Genomic DNA, 17,279 nt, shown 5'->3' with positions numbered 1-17,279 from the left:
ACCATGACTAAAAAATCAGACCAGTCCATCCATTTTTTTTATTCTATGGTGTAGCCCACCTAATGATCTGTACATGGAATCCCGTCATTATGATGGTGGTGGGGCCCACATAAGGCACAGGTAGGATGGCATATATGCAGCATGGTAAGCCCCATGGCAAAATAAATAACAACCATCAAAAAATTTTAAATTTACATAGTGGTCCACATGATATATAGTTGGGTTCATCTGATTTATGGAGAATCCAATTTTCATGGTGGGCTTAGCCTATTTGATAGATTGAATGTCAGATGCACATCTAGGTAGGTGCACAGGTGAGCAAAGGTGCACAGGTGAGCATTCTTAATATTCCATAAATAGGCTATACCATGAACATGCCAGAACTAAAAATAGCAGTGGTCCCCTAATCAGGTAGACAGGTACAACGTGGCATGTCAGCACTTTACTACTTCATGAATGGACGGGATTTCTAACACGTGTGCTGCCCTTTCACATGGGGACCCCTCATTGAATAACAACCCTAGCGTAAATGTAAATACTAGATGATTTTTCATTGTAAATGTGAAATACTCGATCATTGATCTGATGGGCCATCTTTGGATGGAAGAAGCTAGCACTTACATTAAATATCTATGCCTACAAATAGACAGTTAGGAATAAATGGAACAATGGTCCTCTAGAAAGGCCAAAGATTTGATGGCTGATTCTGAATAATGACTTTTATTAGACAATCCTAACCATCTGATCCATGAGTTATGGATGGTTACAAGAAATAATGCCAACGGACGGTTGGATCGAATCATCTGCTCTGCCTGATCATGTAGCCCGCACAAAAATTGTGGTACATCAAATGGACGGGGCAGATTCATCGACTGGTAGCAGTACCATTCCATCCAAAAGAAAAGGCACATACCATGAAGATAACAAACGGCCCAGATGGCTCCTACATTTGGCCAATGTGTTGAACCTCATGAATCACATGGATGATTGCCACGTCAGCTAGATTGTATTAAATGGGCTGAAGGGAAATGATTTAGGACTGTCATCCAACCAGGTCCTAAGCATTGGACACCCTAGATAGACATAAAAGGACAATGGATCACCAGAATAAATGAATGTACGGTTCAGATCACCTCCTTGATCACTCCAATCATCGTACAGAACCCGTAGTAGACTGGTAATTCACGAATGAGGGAAATGTTTTACCCAGACAGGCAAGTAGTAGTACTATTTATTATCCGTTGGGGTAAACTGGGATTTGGTGGGCCCCACATGTTTTAAATACTGAAACCATGAGTATTTATAACCGTACGTACTTGTTTTTGTCACAGCTGCATCATTGCATGCACGTCATCCAACCTTCCATTTTCCACAATTTCCATCCTGGAAAATCTTGTGGCCATGACGCTACGATCTGTCGCTGGCTTGCATTTACAGCCACAGGGTCATCATCACCACAGCTCTGTCCCAGCTATCTACGGTCCTCATTTAGAGCTGCCAGAGTACTTTGGCAGAATTTCATTCTGCAAAACCAAAACCAAGAAAGTTCTTAGTAACGCCAAGGAGTGGGATTCTAGCCTTTTTTTTTATTTCCTTTCCTCAAGATCCAACGGTTCGGATTGCTTCTACGGCCTGATTTTCGGATTATTACTATCTCTCCACAGTACATCGTGCAGGGTGATATATCAATCAGGTCCGTCCATCTAGTGGGCCACATCAAGGATAACTTAAGTTCTAAAAAAAATTACAACTATCAGAAAAATCATATCCATCATTTTATTTTATTTACATTCTCCCTATCGCATACTTGAAACATAACAACTACAGCTATCTACCGTTGCTTTGAAGGCCACAAATCGAATGGATATGATCAACCAATCCATTTGTATCTGGAACCATCTTCCATCCACAATACGCACAACTGGATGTACGGTAATAAACGACAAACCCCACTGCGACCATAGAGAGATGGGGCCCACCATATCATCCACATGCATATGGAGACCCCAGGTCTTGCAATTATAGTTATATTTTGAGTAGGAAGAAAACGGTTGGAGCTTTAAATATGAAAAGATGATCGATGGTCGTTCACCGTCCAATGTTCTTATGTCCCCGATGCACTAGCACAGGAGCATTATTAGGTGCGGCCCTGACCGTGGGGCCCACCTTCATATATTTATTGTACATCCATGCCGTCCATCCGTTTTACCATATCATTTTAGATCATAAGCCTAAAAACGAAGCAGATCCAAATCTCAGGTCGTTCACACCACAGGAAAATGTGGTAATTGACCATTAAAATGTGTTTGTACGCCACAAGTTTTGGATCAAGCTAGTATTTGATATTTTTACCTTCATCCAGATCTTGTGTGACCTTATCAATATATGGAATCGCAAGTAAACATTAGGGTGGGCCTTAGGAAGCTTTTAATAGCGACCATTCAATCACCACTTCTTTCTATAGTATGGTCCACCTGAGATTTAGATCTAATTCATTTTTGGGCTGGCCAAAAATGATCTCGCAAAACGGATAGACGGCTTGGATATACATACATACATCAAGGTGGGCCCCACTATCAGGGCCACACTGTGTTGGGTGAGACCCGGGCTGCACCTAATCCACTCCCTGCATGGGCCATGCCTCGCGTGTTGTTCCTTTCAATTTCAATGCTGTTATAATTCCTCACTTTTCATTCTGCTCCGAGTATTCAAAACAACAAACAGTCTCAAAAAATGCAATTTCCAAATGATTTTTCACATCCACATGTATGCCAGCCCAGCCCTACAACACTCTCAATCAATTTGTCAGTGTATCATACAATACAGCATCCGATACAACATTTAAAAATAATAATAATAATAATAATATTCTAATATTTTATGATTTTTCATGTCCACAAATACACCCGATACGTGCATTAGATACGCCTCGGGTCCTTTCAAGAGGTTCATATCCAAACGGTTAGTCACTGTCGAAGCTATTACACCACTGACTGCAAATTACAACTCAGTTTCCGTTGAAGTTCTGGACAGAATGCCTCGCATTCATGATTAGGACCCCAGTATCATGAATTTCTAGGACATTGGTCAGATCTCAGTCTTCAGTGATTATATCGACACCAAATATCATTAAACTTCATGATATTTGGTACAACCAAACGCACCCAAATGTTGAATTGTTTTATATCAATCTGACCCAAATTACCAAAATATTGCAAACCTATTTATCCCACCAATCTTTCTTTTTCTTTTTTTCACACACACACCTGATGGAAATATCCAACCAAATCAAATCACTCATTTACAGCCATCCAATCCTAAGCACAAACGACATTGTATTTATTTATTTTCTTTTTTTTACAGGCACCCAACACACCCACGCACACCGTAGTGGTATTTCACCATGGGTTTCAAACCCAAGACATCGTGTGAAAACTCCTCAGAGTCTACCACTGAGGCAAGGAGTGAAACCCAACAAATGACATTGTATTGATTCTGGTTCCCTCAGCTGAGACGTAGTTGAAATTAGGATTTTCAAACAGTAAGTGGTAGACTGTGAGCTTCAACACGAAGGTCATGGGTTCAAGGAACGCATTCCGGGACTAGGAAATTCGGAAATAGTACAGGCCGGCAGGGCTGAGTTTTCACTATGCTAGCGTAGGCTGGCTGGCATGGTCAAGAGTCTTAGATGTGGTAGATGATGGTATGAACGCCGTGGTACGCACCGGAAATGCAGATGTTTTATTATTTATTATATTCTTTTTATTCAAATTCCTGCTTGGTAATTCTTTTCTTTTTTCTTTTTTTGTTTTTTATGAGCTGGATGATTACATTCCTAATGCCATTGCACTAGGCCGTATGTTTTGTCTTGAATTTTGGATATCCGCCATTTTGATACGTGCAATGCATCGCAATAGCTGCAAGGTAGGTTTTGCAGCTCCTTTTCAGATGGATTCTGACCCCATCTGTAGGATCGAAGCACCTAAGGTACAGTTGAGTAGGCATTTTACAGCCATGCTTCACAAATCGGTCCGTAGAGTTGGGCACAGGACGACTCTACTCGTCTGACTTGATCCGAACTGAGTGGGTGAGTCGATCTAAATCGAGTTGGCTTCGTCCAATCTGAACTCAAACGGAGTTGATTTCAAGTTACCTAGTAACTTGACTCAACTCGACCTCAGCTGATTTCAGGTTACCTAGTAACTTGACTCAACTTGACCTGAAATCCAACTCAATATTGACTCAACTCGAACCAAAACTCAACTTTATATATATATATATATATATATATATATATATATATATATATATATATATATATATATATATATATATATATATATATATATGGATTCAATGCTGACACTATTGTATGCCACAAGGGAACGAAAAGGTTCTGTCAGCATGTTGGACCCAGGCTGGTACGAGATGTGTCCAAGGCCATGCACAAACGTGGCTGAGCCCACTTCATAATGACAAGGTACAGTACAAGCCCATCCAGCCTCTTTTGTGCAATATCTGGGTTATTTATTAGGTGTGGCCTGTTATGCATATATGACCAAAGTGCCCTTGAAACCCTACATGGCGATTGCACCTGACCTGACTTAGTACTTGTGATTGGGTCGGACTCGGTCCGGATTAGTCCATGCCAGATTCGAACTTGGATCAGGTCAGGCATGCTAGATTCAGTACTGAGTCGGGTCGAGTTCGAGTCAAGCCTATTTCAATCCAGATCGAGTCAAGTCAACCCTAATTCTATCCAACTCGACTCGATGCCCAGCTCTACATAGTTTCAATCTTTGCGGTCCAGATGCAAAAATGTAATACTATTGATCATTATTCCTGTGAAGAGTAGCATTTTCATGCAAGTTCATCTGCCATGAATGCAATTAATGACTACTATTTCAATTTGAAACTTTACGAGTTGAGTCAACTCGGTCAGATTTTGAGTTGGTAGACATATTTTGTCTAGTTTAAATGACAGCAAAAGAGAGGTTTGTTCAGATTTTCTTTTTTTTTTTATAAAGAAAATGGGGGCATTTTTTGCTTATTTTGTAATGCAGCTTGTTACAAATTACTCTCTTTTTCTTCCCAAGCTTGATACATTCATATGATTTTTTTATTTTTTTTTAATGGCTTTCATTTGATAATTCATGAATTGTACACATAATATTTAATATACAAATTAATGCCTAGTGGCAACCTTGTTTGGTTGGTAGCAATGCACCATCCATCCTAGGCCCTGGTAAAGTGACGTAGTGGAGAACGTGATGAGGTCGATCATCGTCTTTCTTAATCGATAACACTACCTTGAATTCATAATGCTCTCTTGAATCCGTAATAGCCAAATCTCGAATCCACGCGAAGAAAGAAAAAAAAAATTCAAGGAATTGATTTATTGAACTAATTAATGATAAAAATGAGTTTAACACCATTTAAATAACCCTAAACAAATTCTAAAGACATAATCAAAGAGTTCTAATCAAATAAGGAAACAAAATTTAAAAAATATGCAAATTTTCAGTGCCCGTCAACCTGTTGCCGACTGGTCGAGTCGATAGGTCAAAACAACCAAAAAGTGTATAGAGACTTCAATAAAAAAAATTCTGTGATTTTCAACCTATCAACCTATCGAACTGAATTTCAACCTGTCGACCTATCTAAACTAGCAAAAACTAGACATCATGCAATCTGGAACAATATTTCGACTTGTCAAACAATATTTTGACGAATCAAAACTGACCAGAATCAACTAGCAAGCAATCTAAAATTTCGAGTGGAATTTTGACTTATCGACTAGTCGAACTATGCTGAGTGTGTTCGATCCTTCTTGGCTTCTTTCATTCGGTCCATCTTTTCCCTGAATGAGTCTGCGACCTGTTCTACATCAATTCCCTTCACTTCAAAAGAATTCGTCCTTAAGTTATTCATCTGATTAGTTCATGATATTCGTACAGGTTTGCCATGTTGAATATGCGTGAGATCTCCATATCTTCCAGAAGATCAATAACATAAGCATTGTCATTGCTCTTACGGAGGATGGGTACTAATCCAATCTTCTTGTTCTTCAGCTTCTTTTACGTCCCGGTTGAAAATCTCTCTTTGTGCAGATGAACCATCACGTTGTTACCCACATTGAATACCTTCAAACGCCAATGCATGTCAGCCTTCTCCTTGTACTTGTCATTGGATGCCTTCAACTGAGCCTGAACATCAGCATGTACTTTTATGATTTGGTCCACCATATGTTATGTAGTGACGCTCATGCCCAGGAGTTTAGGCAAGGGAACCAAATCAAGAGTGTGTCAAGGTACTCGTCCGTACACAATTTCAAATGAAGACTTTCCGGTTGAATAGTTCAGCATTTTATTGAACACGAATTCTGCCTAAGCCAAGGCCAAGTCTCATTGTTAAGGCTTGTCAACCGAAATGCATTGTATAAGGTTTTCGAGTGTACGATTCACCACTTTAGTTCGTCCATAAGTCTGTGGATGATACGCAATATTAAACCATAACTATGTGTCAAATCGTTGCCGCAAAGTCTCCAAAAATGACTGAGAAATTTAGTATCACGATCTGAGGTGATGAATTTTGGGACCCCATGTAGCCTTATTTCTTTTTTAAAAAAAAAAAAAACATATTTACAACGTGCATAGTGTCGAGAGTTTTCTTGCAAGATATGAAATATCTTGGAAATTTTGTCAAATACGGTGAAGACAGAATCAATGCCACGTTGGGTCCCATGGGAGACCTAACACAAAGTCCATAGACAAATCCTCCCAAGGGTCGTCGAAGATAAGTAATGGAGTGCATAGTCTCATGTTTTGTGACCACCCCTTGGATGCTTGACACATGTGACTAGGGCTGAAAGTTGGGCAGGTTGAGTTGGGTTAGTGCTCAACCCTAGCCCAACCCAAGGTTCCTATACCTCAACCCTAACCTAACCCAACCCAACCGCGGCTTGGGAATTCTCAACCCAAGCCCAACCCAAGCGGGTTCGGTCGGGTTGGCCGGGTTGGTCGGGTAGATATATGCTAATATTTTCATTATTACATTAGTCTATTATATTTTCAATACAAGTTTTATTTTTTATACCTATAATTTTATTAATTATATATGTAGTTATTTATTGTAAAAAAACATTTTTTCTAAGCAAACAAGCGTTAGGACAACTACTTTAAAAGTCATATTGTGTATCAAGCAATCTATTTGGGAGAGAGAAATCCAATGTATCTTGTTAGCTTGAGTAATCGGAAATGACGTCAACCAATGGCATTGAAATTTCTTGTACCTTCAATACAGGCGATCCGCACTCAAATATAATTAATTTATAAGGAGCTTATATATTGATCAGGTTCGGGTTGGGTCAGGCAACCTGAGACCTCAACCCAAGCCCAACCCAAGTTTTATCGGGTTGGCGTTTGTATGGCCCAAGCCCAATACCAAACCCGATACATCTTGCCCAAGCCCAACCCAATGTCGGGTCGATCAGGGGTCGGTCGGGTTGAACCCGCCCAACTTTCAACCCTACATGTAACACCACTGCACTGCTCTTCCCACATCCATTTCAGCCATGGCTAATAATAACATTCCTCTAGGAGAGTTACTGTCTTGTTTCGCCCTAGATGACCACTGAGGACACTTCAATGTAGCTCTTAGATAAAACGGTCTCGTAATGAACTATGGGGAATGCACAACTGATTTCCTTTGAAGAGATATCCATCCTGAATGTGAAGGTCGTTGGGCTGACCTTCCTGGCATCTGTTACACACGTCCTTAAGGTCGTCGTCGTCAGCATATACGTCTTTGAGGCATTCGAACCCGACAACCTCATTATTCATGGTGACTAACAAAGTCGCATGTCGGCTAAGTGCATCCGCCACTTTGTTTTGTCCCCTAGATTTATGCTTTAGCACAAACATGAATTACTGCAAGAATGAATCCACCTAGCATGCACACGATTCACGTTAGTTTTGCTATTAATGAATTTGAGAGTTTGATGGTCTGTGTAAAGAATGAATTCTCTCTAAATTAAGTAATGTCACCAATGTCGTAGTGATTGAACCACTGCGTACAATTCAAGCTTATACATTGACCACTTTTTACATGCATCACTAAGCTTTTCACTGTAAAAGGTGATCGAACTGCCTTCTTGTGACAAAACTCCCCCAATTCCGATGTATTAAACATCGCACTCAACCTCAAACTATTTGTCGAAGTTGGGAAGTACGAGAACTGGAGTTGTGCACAATTTATGCTTGATTTCAGCAAAGCTCCTGTCAGCTTCGTTGATCCATTGAAATGGTCTCTTCTTCATACAATCTGTAATTGGTGACAGGATGGTGTTGAAGTTCTTTACAAACCGATGATAGAATATTGTCAATCAGTGAAAACTCCGTACTTCATGTATGTTTGTTAGAACCGGTCATTTCATGATGGCTCTCACATTTTCTTCATCCACCCGAATGCTCGTAGACGTCACAACAAAGCCCAAAAATAGCAGGCTATCGGTCAAAAAGCTACATTTTTTCATATTAAGATACAACCTATGTTTGGTGAGCACTTGAAAGACCTGTTTGAGGTGTTCCATATGGCTTGCTTCGTCCTGACCGTATATCAAAATGTCATTAAACCACTATGAACCGCCCAATGAATGACTTTAGAACTTAGTTCATCAATGTCATGAATGTACTAGGTGTCTTTGAAAGACCGAAGGGCATAAACAACCATTCATACCACCATTCCTTGGTCTTAAAAGATGTTTTCCACTCATCACTCGGTTGTATCCAAATCTGATGGTAGTCAATCCTTAAATCTAATTTAGAAAATAATTTCGCACCCTCGAGCATGTCTAACATTCCAGTTGTGGTATAAAAAATAAAAAAAAAAAACCTATATTTTATGGTAATCTTGTTGACAAGATCACCCGGCTATCAACACACATGCACCAACTCCCATCTTTTTTAGGATTTAACAGGGTCAGTACAGCACACGGGCTCATACTTTCTCGGATTAGACCCTTACAGATCACTACTTGTACTTGCAAAATATCGTACTCCTTCAGACTCATCCAATGGTGAGGATGATTGGGTAAGATGAACCCGGGGACAAGGTCGATATAGTATTGAATATCTCACAGGGGAGGTAATCCACCAAGAAGGTCGTCAGGCCAAATTTATTTGAATTCATATAGCAAGGGTTTTAGTTTATCAAAAAGGATGGTAGGCTCGAGTTCTTTTCCATTTACAATTAATGCATAAGCTTGTCCCATCTCTTTAGATTCCCACACAAAGTCTCATATGATTAAGAGCGAACGTCCCTCCACTTTAGAAGTTTCCAGGTGGCTCCTCTGGATCTATAGGAGTTAGTATAGTTTTTCAACCGCATTTGACAAAAATGTATACATTATCTCACCATCTATGAGTGGCATCACGATCGGATTGCTACAGTCGACCGAGTAGAATGTGACAAACCTCCATATCAATAACGTCGCATACTACTTAGTCTTTATAATGTTTGTCAATTGAAAAATATATTATGCATTGTTCAGTTACCTTCGTCTCACTGACTTTATTAATCCAACTAATCATATATGGGGAGGGATGATGCTCCTTTTTTAATTGCAACTTCTCCACCATGACCTTGGAGACGATGTTCTCACTACTCCCGCTGTTGATGATCACTTTTTTTTTATTCACTGTACATATTGTTTGGAAGATTTTATGTCGTTGTGGATGTACTTCCTTCCTAGGTTTATACAGTAGCCACCTCACGACTAGCAACTCACCATGATCCTGTGGAAGTCATTCAGATTCATCAATTTCACAACCCGCGGCATGCCCTAACTCATCATCTTCCAGGTCTTCTTATGTGTTTTCAGCGCCACCATCATTAATGGTGAGGTTCGTCACTTGTTGTTGCGGGCAAGTGTTTGATAAGTGACCTAATTGGGCACATCGATGGCAATGGTCAGGCAGTGGTCGACATTGGGGTTCGAGATCCTACTTGGACCAACAATAGTGGTTGTTATTCTTTGGGTTCTAGATGAACCGCTTCCCATGTCACGGCTCGCAGTTGAAGGAGGTTGAGGACGCCTTCCTATTAGTTCATTTCCTTTAGCTAGGGTTGAATCCCACGTCGAACCCATCATGGGGGTTAAGTCGAAGGATAAGGTCGAGTAGGGACCCTTATAAGCTACATTTTCGCCCTTCACCCTTCCGGCCAACTGAACCGCTTCATCTACAGTCCCAACTAGGTGCATCTAAATGCGGTCCTGAATTGTCGGTCGTAAACCGCTTATGAACTATGCTACCTTATGTGATTCGGTCTCCGACAAATCATTCTGCATCGCCAACCGGATGAATTCTTCGGTATAATCTGCAACGATCCATATCCCCTGCCTGCAATTTTGGTATTACTAGAACAATACATGTTCGTAATCACTGGGGAGGAATCATGATCGAAGAAGGCGTCTCATTCGTGGTCATTATCGGATGGACGCCTTGTTATATCAGGCATATGAGAGTTGTAATTGCCCCCACCATGCAAAAGCACTGGATTTCAATTTGAACACAACTAACTTTACTTTCTTATCTTCTAGCATGTTCATGTAATCAGAATATCACTCTGCTTTTTTTTTTTTAAAAATAACGAAGAGAATATATTAAGAAGAAAAGAAAAATATCACTCTGCTTTGGCTGACCAATCAAGGAAGTCTTTTATACGCAGTAAGCCATTCAAACTTAGTAGTTCGGCCTTACCACGATAGTCTCTTTCAACGCGATCTAGTTGATCATCTCCATAGGCCGATCGTTAGACAACAACGCCACCGACGTCCTCATTGCTGAAGCTCGACTCATTTGAGGTAGCTCTATGATTCACCTCTGGAAATGCTCTAAGTAAATAAAGGTTGTGTCGTGCAGCAATCATGGGCAATTGAGCATCACCTTGGGCTCGGGGCGGAATTAACACACCCACAATGTGGTCAAGGATTGCCTGCAGCTCTTGCATGGTCAATTGACTCTCCCAAAGGAAAGCTTTCATTCTTTTCAATAGATAGTGAATCCATGGATTTTAGTCCACTCCGTCATTAGTTGCCATCGGTCCGAGAGGAGTCCTCGCATTGATACCACTGACGCAGGGGAGAACGTGATGAAGTCGATCACCATCTTCCTCAATCGATAACTACCTTGAATCCACAAGGCTCTCTTAAATCCATGAGAAGAAAGAAGAAAACTTCTAAGGAATTAATTTATTGAATTAATCAATGATAAAAACGAATTTAACGCCCTTTAAATGACCCTAAACAAATTCTAAAAATGTAATCAAAGAGTTCTAATCAAATAAGGAAATAAATTCCAAAAAATAAGCAAATTTCCGCCGCCCTTTGACTTGTCATCGGCCGATCGAGTCGCCGGGTCAAAACAACTAAAAAGTGTTTAAAGACTTAAATCAAAATTTTTCTGATTTTTGACCTGTCAACAAAGTTTGCCAACCTATATAAACTGGCAGAAACCAGACAGCAATCAAACTAGAACAATATTTCGACCCGTCGAATAATATTTCGACCTATTGAAACTGACAGAAATCAGCTAGCAAGAATTCTGAAATTTCAGGCGGAATTTCAACCTGTCGACTAGATTTGTCAACCGGTGGAACTATATTGAGTGTGTTTGATCGTTTTTGGCTTCTTTCCTTTGGTCCACCTTTACCATGAACGGTCTGTGACCCGTTCTACATCATAAAGGAAGGTTGATGTAAGGTGGCCCCCAGGTTTAAAGCTATTGCCTAGCAACAATGCTGACGAATAGCCTTTATAAGGGTACAATGAGGAGGAGGATTTAAATACCTAGTTGAGTCTTCAACTCGACCTGACCTAATCCTTGAGTTAACTCGGCCCAGGTGTACATCGAGTTGAGTTGGGTTTAGGGTCACAAACTATGCTATTACTACAACAATGATGTTGAGACATCATTGACACTAGTGGTATTTAATCAATCAATGTTCAGAGTGGTTCAAAAAGAACAAAAGGGAATTGGAGAAAGAAAGCATCCACCAAAAAATGTTTTGGAAGTAGGATCAGCCATCGATTGTGAGAAATTGTGTGAAAGCAAATCGCATCAGATAGTCAAGGACCCAACATAGAGATTGATCCATTGATTGATCGAAGGTGCTTCTTCAACATCTGACTCAAAAATATTAGTGATTATGAATATGGTGGAGATCTAAAGATGGAATAGACCAATGTCTTAAAAACCCAGACTGGAACAGACAGTCCAACCTGTTTGGACTGAAACTGGCCACCAAAACAGGCCAGGTTACCTTAAAAGTTGGTCAGCTACCGTAGCTGTTTTGTAGCTTTCAAAATAAAAGAAACAACATCCAACAAAACCGAAACCCACTACTTGAAAATCAAACACTCGAAACAGTAGGCTAACAGCAGATTAGCTGTTGATTCTCTCAGTGGGACAAGTGGGTCTGACCGGCTGGAACAACATTTGGACCAAACTGCCAACAAAAGCAGGTTGAGGTCCGTTCCGGGTTTTAAGACGTTGGAATATGTTACAAAACAGAAGAATTTGGCATGTGTGTGGATGCCCTATTGACTAAAAATTGCATTGACCCAATTCAAAGTATAGAAGAAATCAGCAAAAGTGGCCGTGGTCCCCTTTAAATTCACAATTTATGAACGAACCCTACTTGCAATTTCCTCCCTAATGATTCGGGACCTGAAACGAATGTAATATCAACTCAAGGGGCCGGGATCCTATTATGAATGGAGTTGGGCAAGCCCCACTTTGGTCATTTTAACTTTTAATTGAATTGAATTATTTAAATTCAATTCAGTTGAGCATCTCAAGGCAGAAGAGATAAGAAATACTAAGAGCAGGTATGAAGCAATGATAATATACAATAAACCTGTCAGCTTTAAACCCTTTGATTCGACAGTCAAAGGAAGAAGAATGTTATGCAAATTGAGAAGGAAAACCAAAAGCTGCATACCTCATTTCATCCATAAGAATTCCAAGACAATTGTTTAGCCATACTAAAATGATGTTGAAGAGAAAATATTTACAAATCTTCCTTCCTAATGTAGCGATTTTCTCTATCAGTTTTGCCTGATCATATCTGCAGTAGTGCCAGCCCCTGCCCTTCTGGTACAAGAAAGATCATGAATTCATCTTTTCTAGGCCATTGCTACCTATAAATAGTAACATACAGATCAAGCACAGAAATATGTAGCCATCATACCATACCAATCAACTAACTGTATTTTGCACAAACATAGAAATATCATAGAAAGTAACATTTAGGTGAATGCCAACAGAACACCCAACTGCAATTAAATTGTGTCGTATGACATCGAACCTACCAATTTAGGTAATAAAATATCTATTAGGAAACATGCATTCGAATTACATTTCAGCGACTGCCATGATGACAAGAAAATCCAATGAAACATTCAATCTGTCATTTGTCAATTGATAGTCACTGAGACTTTACCCTGATTTGAGTTTAATAGCTATATTTAAGTACTGATACATTCTGGTTTACTAAAATAACAGGAATGGAAAATGAAAGAAATTGATAAAAACAAAGCCAAAATGTGGGAGTTACAACAATAATTGGATAGTAAAATCACCATCTCAGTGCCATCAAAATTACGATGACCAAGAAACGGGAAAAATTGGATTCCTGTTGCAACTAATCTTTATCTGTGAATTTACAGGAAAGAGTACACTGACATTGCCGAGGTTTGGGAATTTAGACTGTCAATAAAGGGAGGGACAGAGGGAGAGGCCATCTAAATTGTAGACAGAGATAGATGACCGTCGGTGGTGACATTCACCCAAATCATAGAGTAAAAAATAGCCATGTTGAAGGTGACATTCAACCTAACTGTAGAGAGAGAGAGAGAGAGAGAGAGAGAGAGAAGAGACAAGGTTTGTACCAAAGATAATTAGTTATTGGTAATTACCCACAACTACTAACAAGTATGACAAATATAGATGAATTCCTGTACTATTTATGATATTGATATAGTCATCATTCAATGTAACAGCAACTTCATAGGACTCAGTTGCATATCGGCCAATATTTTAGATTCTCACAGAATACAATCAAAGGAAAGCATAAATTTCTTGGGTTCACTGCTAGAAACCATGAGAATCAAACATCAGTCAGTTGGAAAACTACCCCAATTGCATATTTTATCATGGAAACTGCATTTTTTTGTAGCCTGATTTCTAAAATCCTACTATGATTATCTTCTATAGAAGAGGAATTGTACGATCCTCAGTATACTTGTGTTTCAATTCTAACAGTGGGCCCACAGTTCGGTATTCCGGATCCATTGTTCTGTTATGTCCCACCCTGTATAGACCATGTCGTAAGGATCTGCTCAATGCAACAATTCTAACCTTTAAATCCATAGCCTACAAATACATGATTACATAAATAATGCAGCAACAGCCTACATTCGAGTAAAAAACATCTGAGAGATTATAGGGGCATGGCCAATCCAAGGTAGGACGCAATCAGTGTACTAAGTATTGGTATCGCTACAAGTTTCACTGGCTGGGGATACGGAAAGAATATTAATATCACTAATACTATCGTTGATAACCAGAAATGCAGAAAAATAGTGGAAATTTCAGTGAAACTTCAGGAGATGCTAAAATACACACATTTGCATATTTAGGAATAAAAAATCTACAAACGGAATACATACATAATAAGTTTCCATTTAATGGGTCCTAAAAGCATGTGCTGTTGTAAGAAATCAGTCCAATCATCCCATCCATCCCATCGAACCATCCAACCAACCTTCCTTCCAAGCATTCATCAATATTGCAGACTATCGACAACACATGATATTTCGCCAAGAAATCATCAACAACTAGAAAGGAAATGAAAGATTGTGGTCTCGATATCGCGCATGTTACAATAATGATAACATCGAGATATTATCAATATTATCAACAACAAATTGAACATTGCGTATAACCATGTGCACATAAAAAAATGTTGAAATGTTTTTTTTTTTTTTTTAATAAAAGATTTTTTTCGTGGTATCGATACATTAGCGATATTATTGAAATATCACCGATACACTTCTGATACAAGCATCAACTAGAATTTACACAGTTGGAAATATTGGCGATACATTGGCAATACAAGTGACACTTGGAATTTACACAATTGAAAATATTGGTGGTTACGTTGGTGATACTTCACGATACATTGCTGATACATGGAATTTCTGATATTACCAGTGTTATCAGTATCTCTGCTGGTGTAATTAGTATCGCCGAGCTGGAGATAATTATAATATCCGGGATACTTTAATAATATCGGAGATAATTCGAACAATGGACGCAATAGAGAGACACTATTTACACCCACCCATTTGATAATAAACCTTTATTTTCAACTGTTGGTAACATGACAGTATAGACATGAACTATTGAAACCTCAGATACATCTTCCCTGAGATTCACAACCTTCCCATGGATTAAAATATTTCATTTACAAATTGGATGGCTGTCTTGTGGAGGATGGGATTACCGGACCCAATTTTAAATCTAGGATCTTTGATGACTCCTATGATGTATTTTATGTTTTTGTTTTAAATCTAGGATATTTGATGACTCCTAGGATGGGTCCTTACTCTTGCCCGGGTGGTAGACTCTCAGGAGTTTCAACTCCCGGTCAGGGGTTCGAGTACCCATAGGTGGTGCAATTCCACCAGTGTGAGTGTGTAAAAAAAAATAAAAAATAAAAAATTCTAGTTACATATCAGGACTAAAAGTTGAACTAGTGTAGTACCAAAATTTGAAAACATAGGGTGTGTATACAAAAAGGGTGGGTGTAAATAGTAATCCTCAGAACTAAACGGCTCTTAATTTAATGTTTTGTGGAACAGCTGGAATTTAATTTCTTTTAGCTGCCTCATGGTTCATGATGACAACCCACACATTTCATTGTCATGCATTATTTCCCTGTTTCCTTTCACTGTCATGCACACACTTCTTTTCAACATCTAGAAAATGTTTAGACTACGCTATTCCTTGATACTTCCAAGTCATCTAATGAATGATTGCTACCGATTTTGTTAGTTTGTTATTATGAAGCAATCTTTCATATATTTCTCTTTAGGGCTGTCAACAGGGTGGGTAAGGGCCAGGCTGACGTCTGTCCATGCCTGGCCCACAAAGTAAAACCCAGGCCCGAGTCCAGCCCAGGCAGTGATGAGCCAAAACAACAGGCCTGAGCCCAGCCTGGGATGATTATGCATGGCCCAGGCTGAGTCTAGCCTGAGCCCGAGCCCGGCCACCCTCCTTTGTGCAAGATCCAGGCTGTTTGTTACATATGCCCTATCATGCATGATATTGACAAAAATGGCTCCGAGACCTTAAACGAGCGAGGCTGGGCAGGTTTGAGGTTGGGCTGGCTGGCTCTTAGACGTAGTCTGAGCCCAACCTGATTAATAAAAGGGCTCAAATTTTAGTCTCGGGTCCAGTTCTGGGGCCTAGTATTTCAGCCCAAGCCCAGCCCAAAGCAGGCCAAGACCGAAAGCCCGATGAGTCAGCCCTATTTCTCTTTGTCAATAACTTCACAGTAATCTGGTTGGTTATCTGAGGAAGTAAGAAGACATAGTTGAAATGAAAGAGCTAAATTCCTATATTAATAATTAGTACCCAATACAACATATCGCCACTGAATTTGAATTCCACATACAGTTCCATTTTTCCTGCCAACATGTTACATGAGTGCAAAACATGGGTCCCACAATGAAGGTCACAAAGTGCACAAATCAGGTCAATCCACAGGTGGGCCATGTCTCTAAATTTATCCTACATTCAAAATGTCATTGATTTTGAGGCTGTGGCCAGCCTAATGAACGGACTAGCGTGATTTTTGCACCAGTGATTTCATGATGGCCCACCTTCGGCACTGCTTGGACATCCTACACACGGAACAAAATTGGTGGGGAATATGGGGTTGTACAAGAAGATCACATATATCATATGATATGTGTAACATAAGAGGTTTGCTAATCACACATGCTTGAGCAACCATGTAACATTGATGGAACATCCAAGCTATCAAACAGGTGGGACCCACCCATGTAGATTCCCTAGCCCAAAAATCAGGCGTCCCCTCATGGTGAGCCACAATATGATGGACAAATGGATAGATAAGCAGAGCTTTTCTTTTATTTTTTTAAAGGCATCCGTTTGTTTCGTACACAGTATCCCACCAGTATAGTTGATCAA

The 17,279-nt window shown here is 39.7% G+C and overlaps 1 long non-coding RNA gene across 5 annotated transcripts in view; it reads right to left on the bottom strand.

The window, feature by feature from the left end:
• Nucleotides 1-1,108: 1,108 nt before the first annotated feature.
• LOC131227560 (uncharacterized) overlaps nt 1,109-17,279 on the bottom strand; it is a 29,973-nt gene continuing 13,802 nt past the window's right edge. Inside the window, exons 2-3 of one of the 5 annotated variants that reach the window (XR_009162363.1) lie at nt 13,003-13,201; nt 1,109-2,695 (exon numbers count right to left, since the gene is read on the bottom strand). This is a non-coding gene — a long non-coding RNA (uncharacterized LOC131227560). Of the gene's footprint in view, nt 2,696-5,103; nt 5,351-11,074; nt 11,208-12,892; nt 13,202-17,279 lie in introns of those variants that run through there. The other 4 variants (XR_009162362.1, XR_009162364.1, XR_009162365.1 and 1 more) reach the window with 4 other exon arrangements.

Source organism: Magnolia sinica, chromosome 15, assembly GCF_029962835.1.
Source record: "Magnolia sinica isolate HGM2019 chromosome 15, MsV1, whole genome shotgun sequence".
Taxonomy (NCBI): domain Eukaryota; kingdom Viridiplantae; phylum Streptophyta; class Magnoliopsida; order Magnoliales; family Magnoliaceae; genus Magnolia; species Magnolia sinica.
Note: the sequence above shows the minus strand (reverse complement) of the source record. Positions and strands in the feature narration are given on the sequence as shown.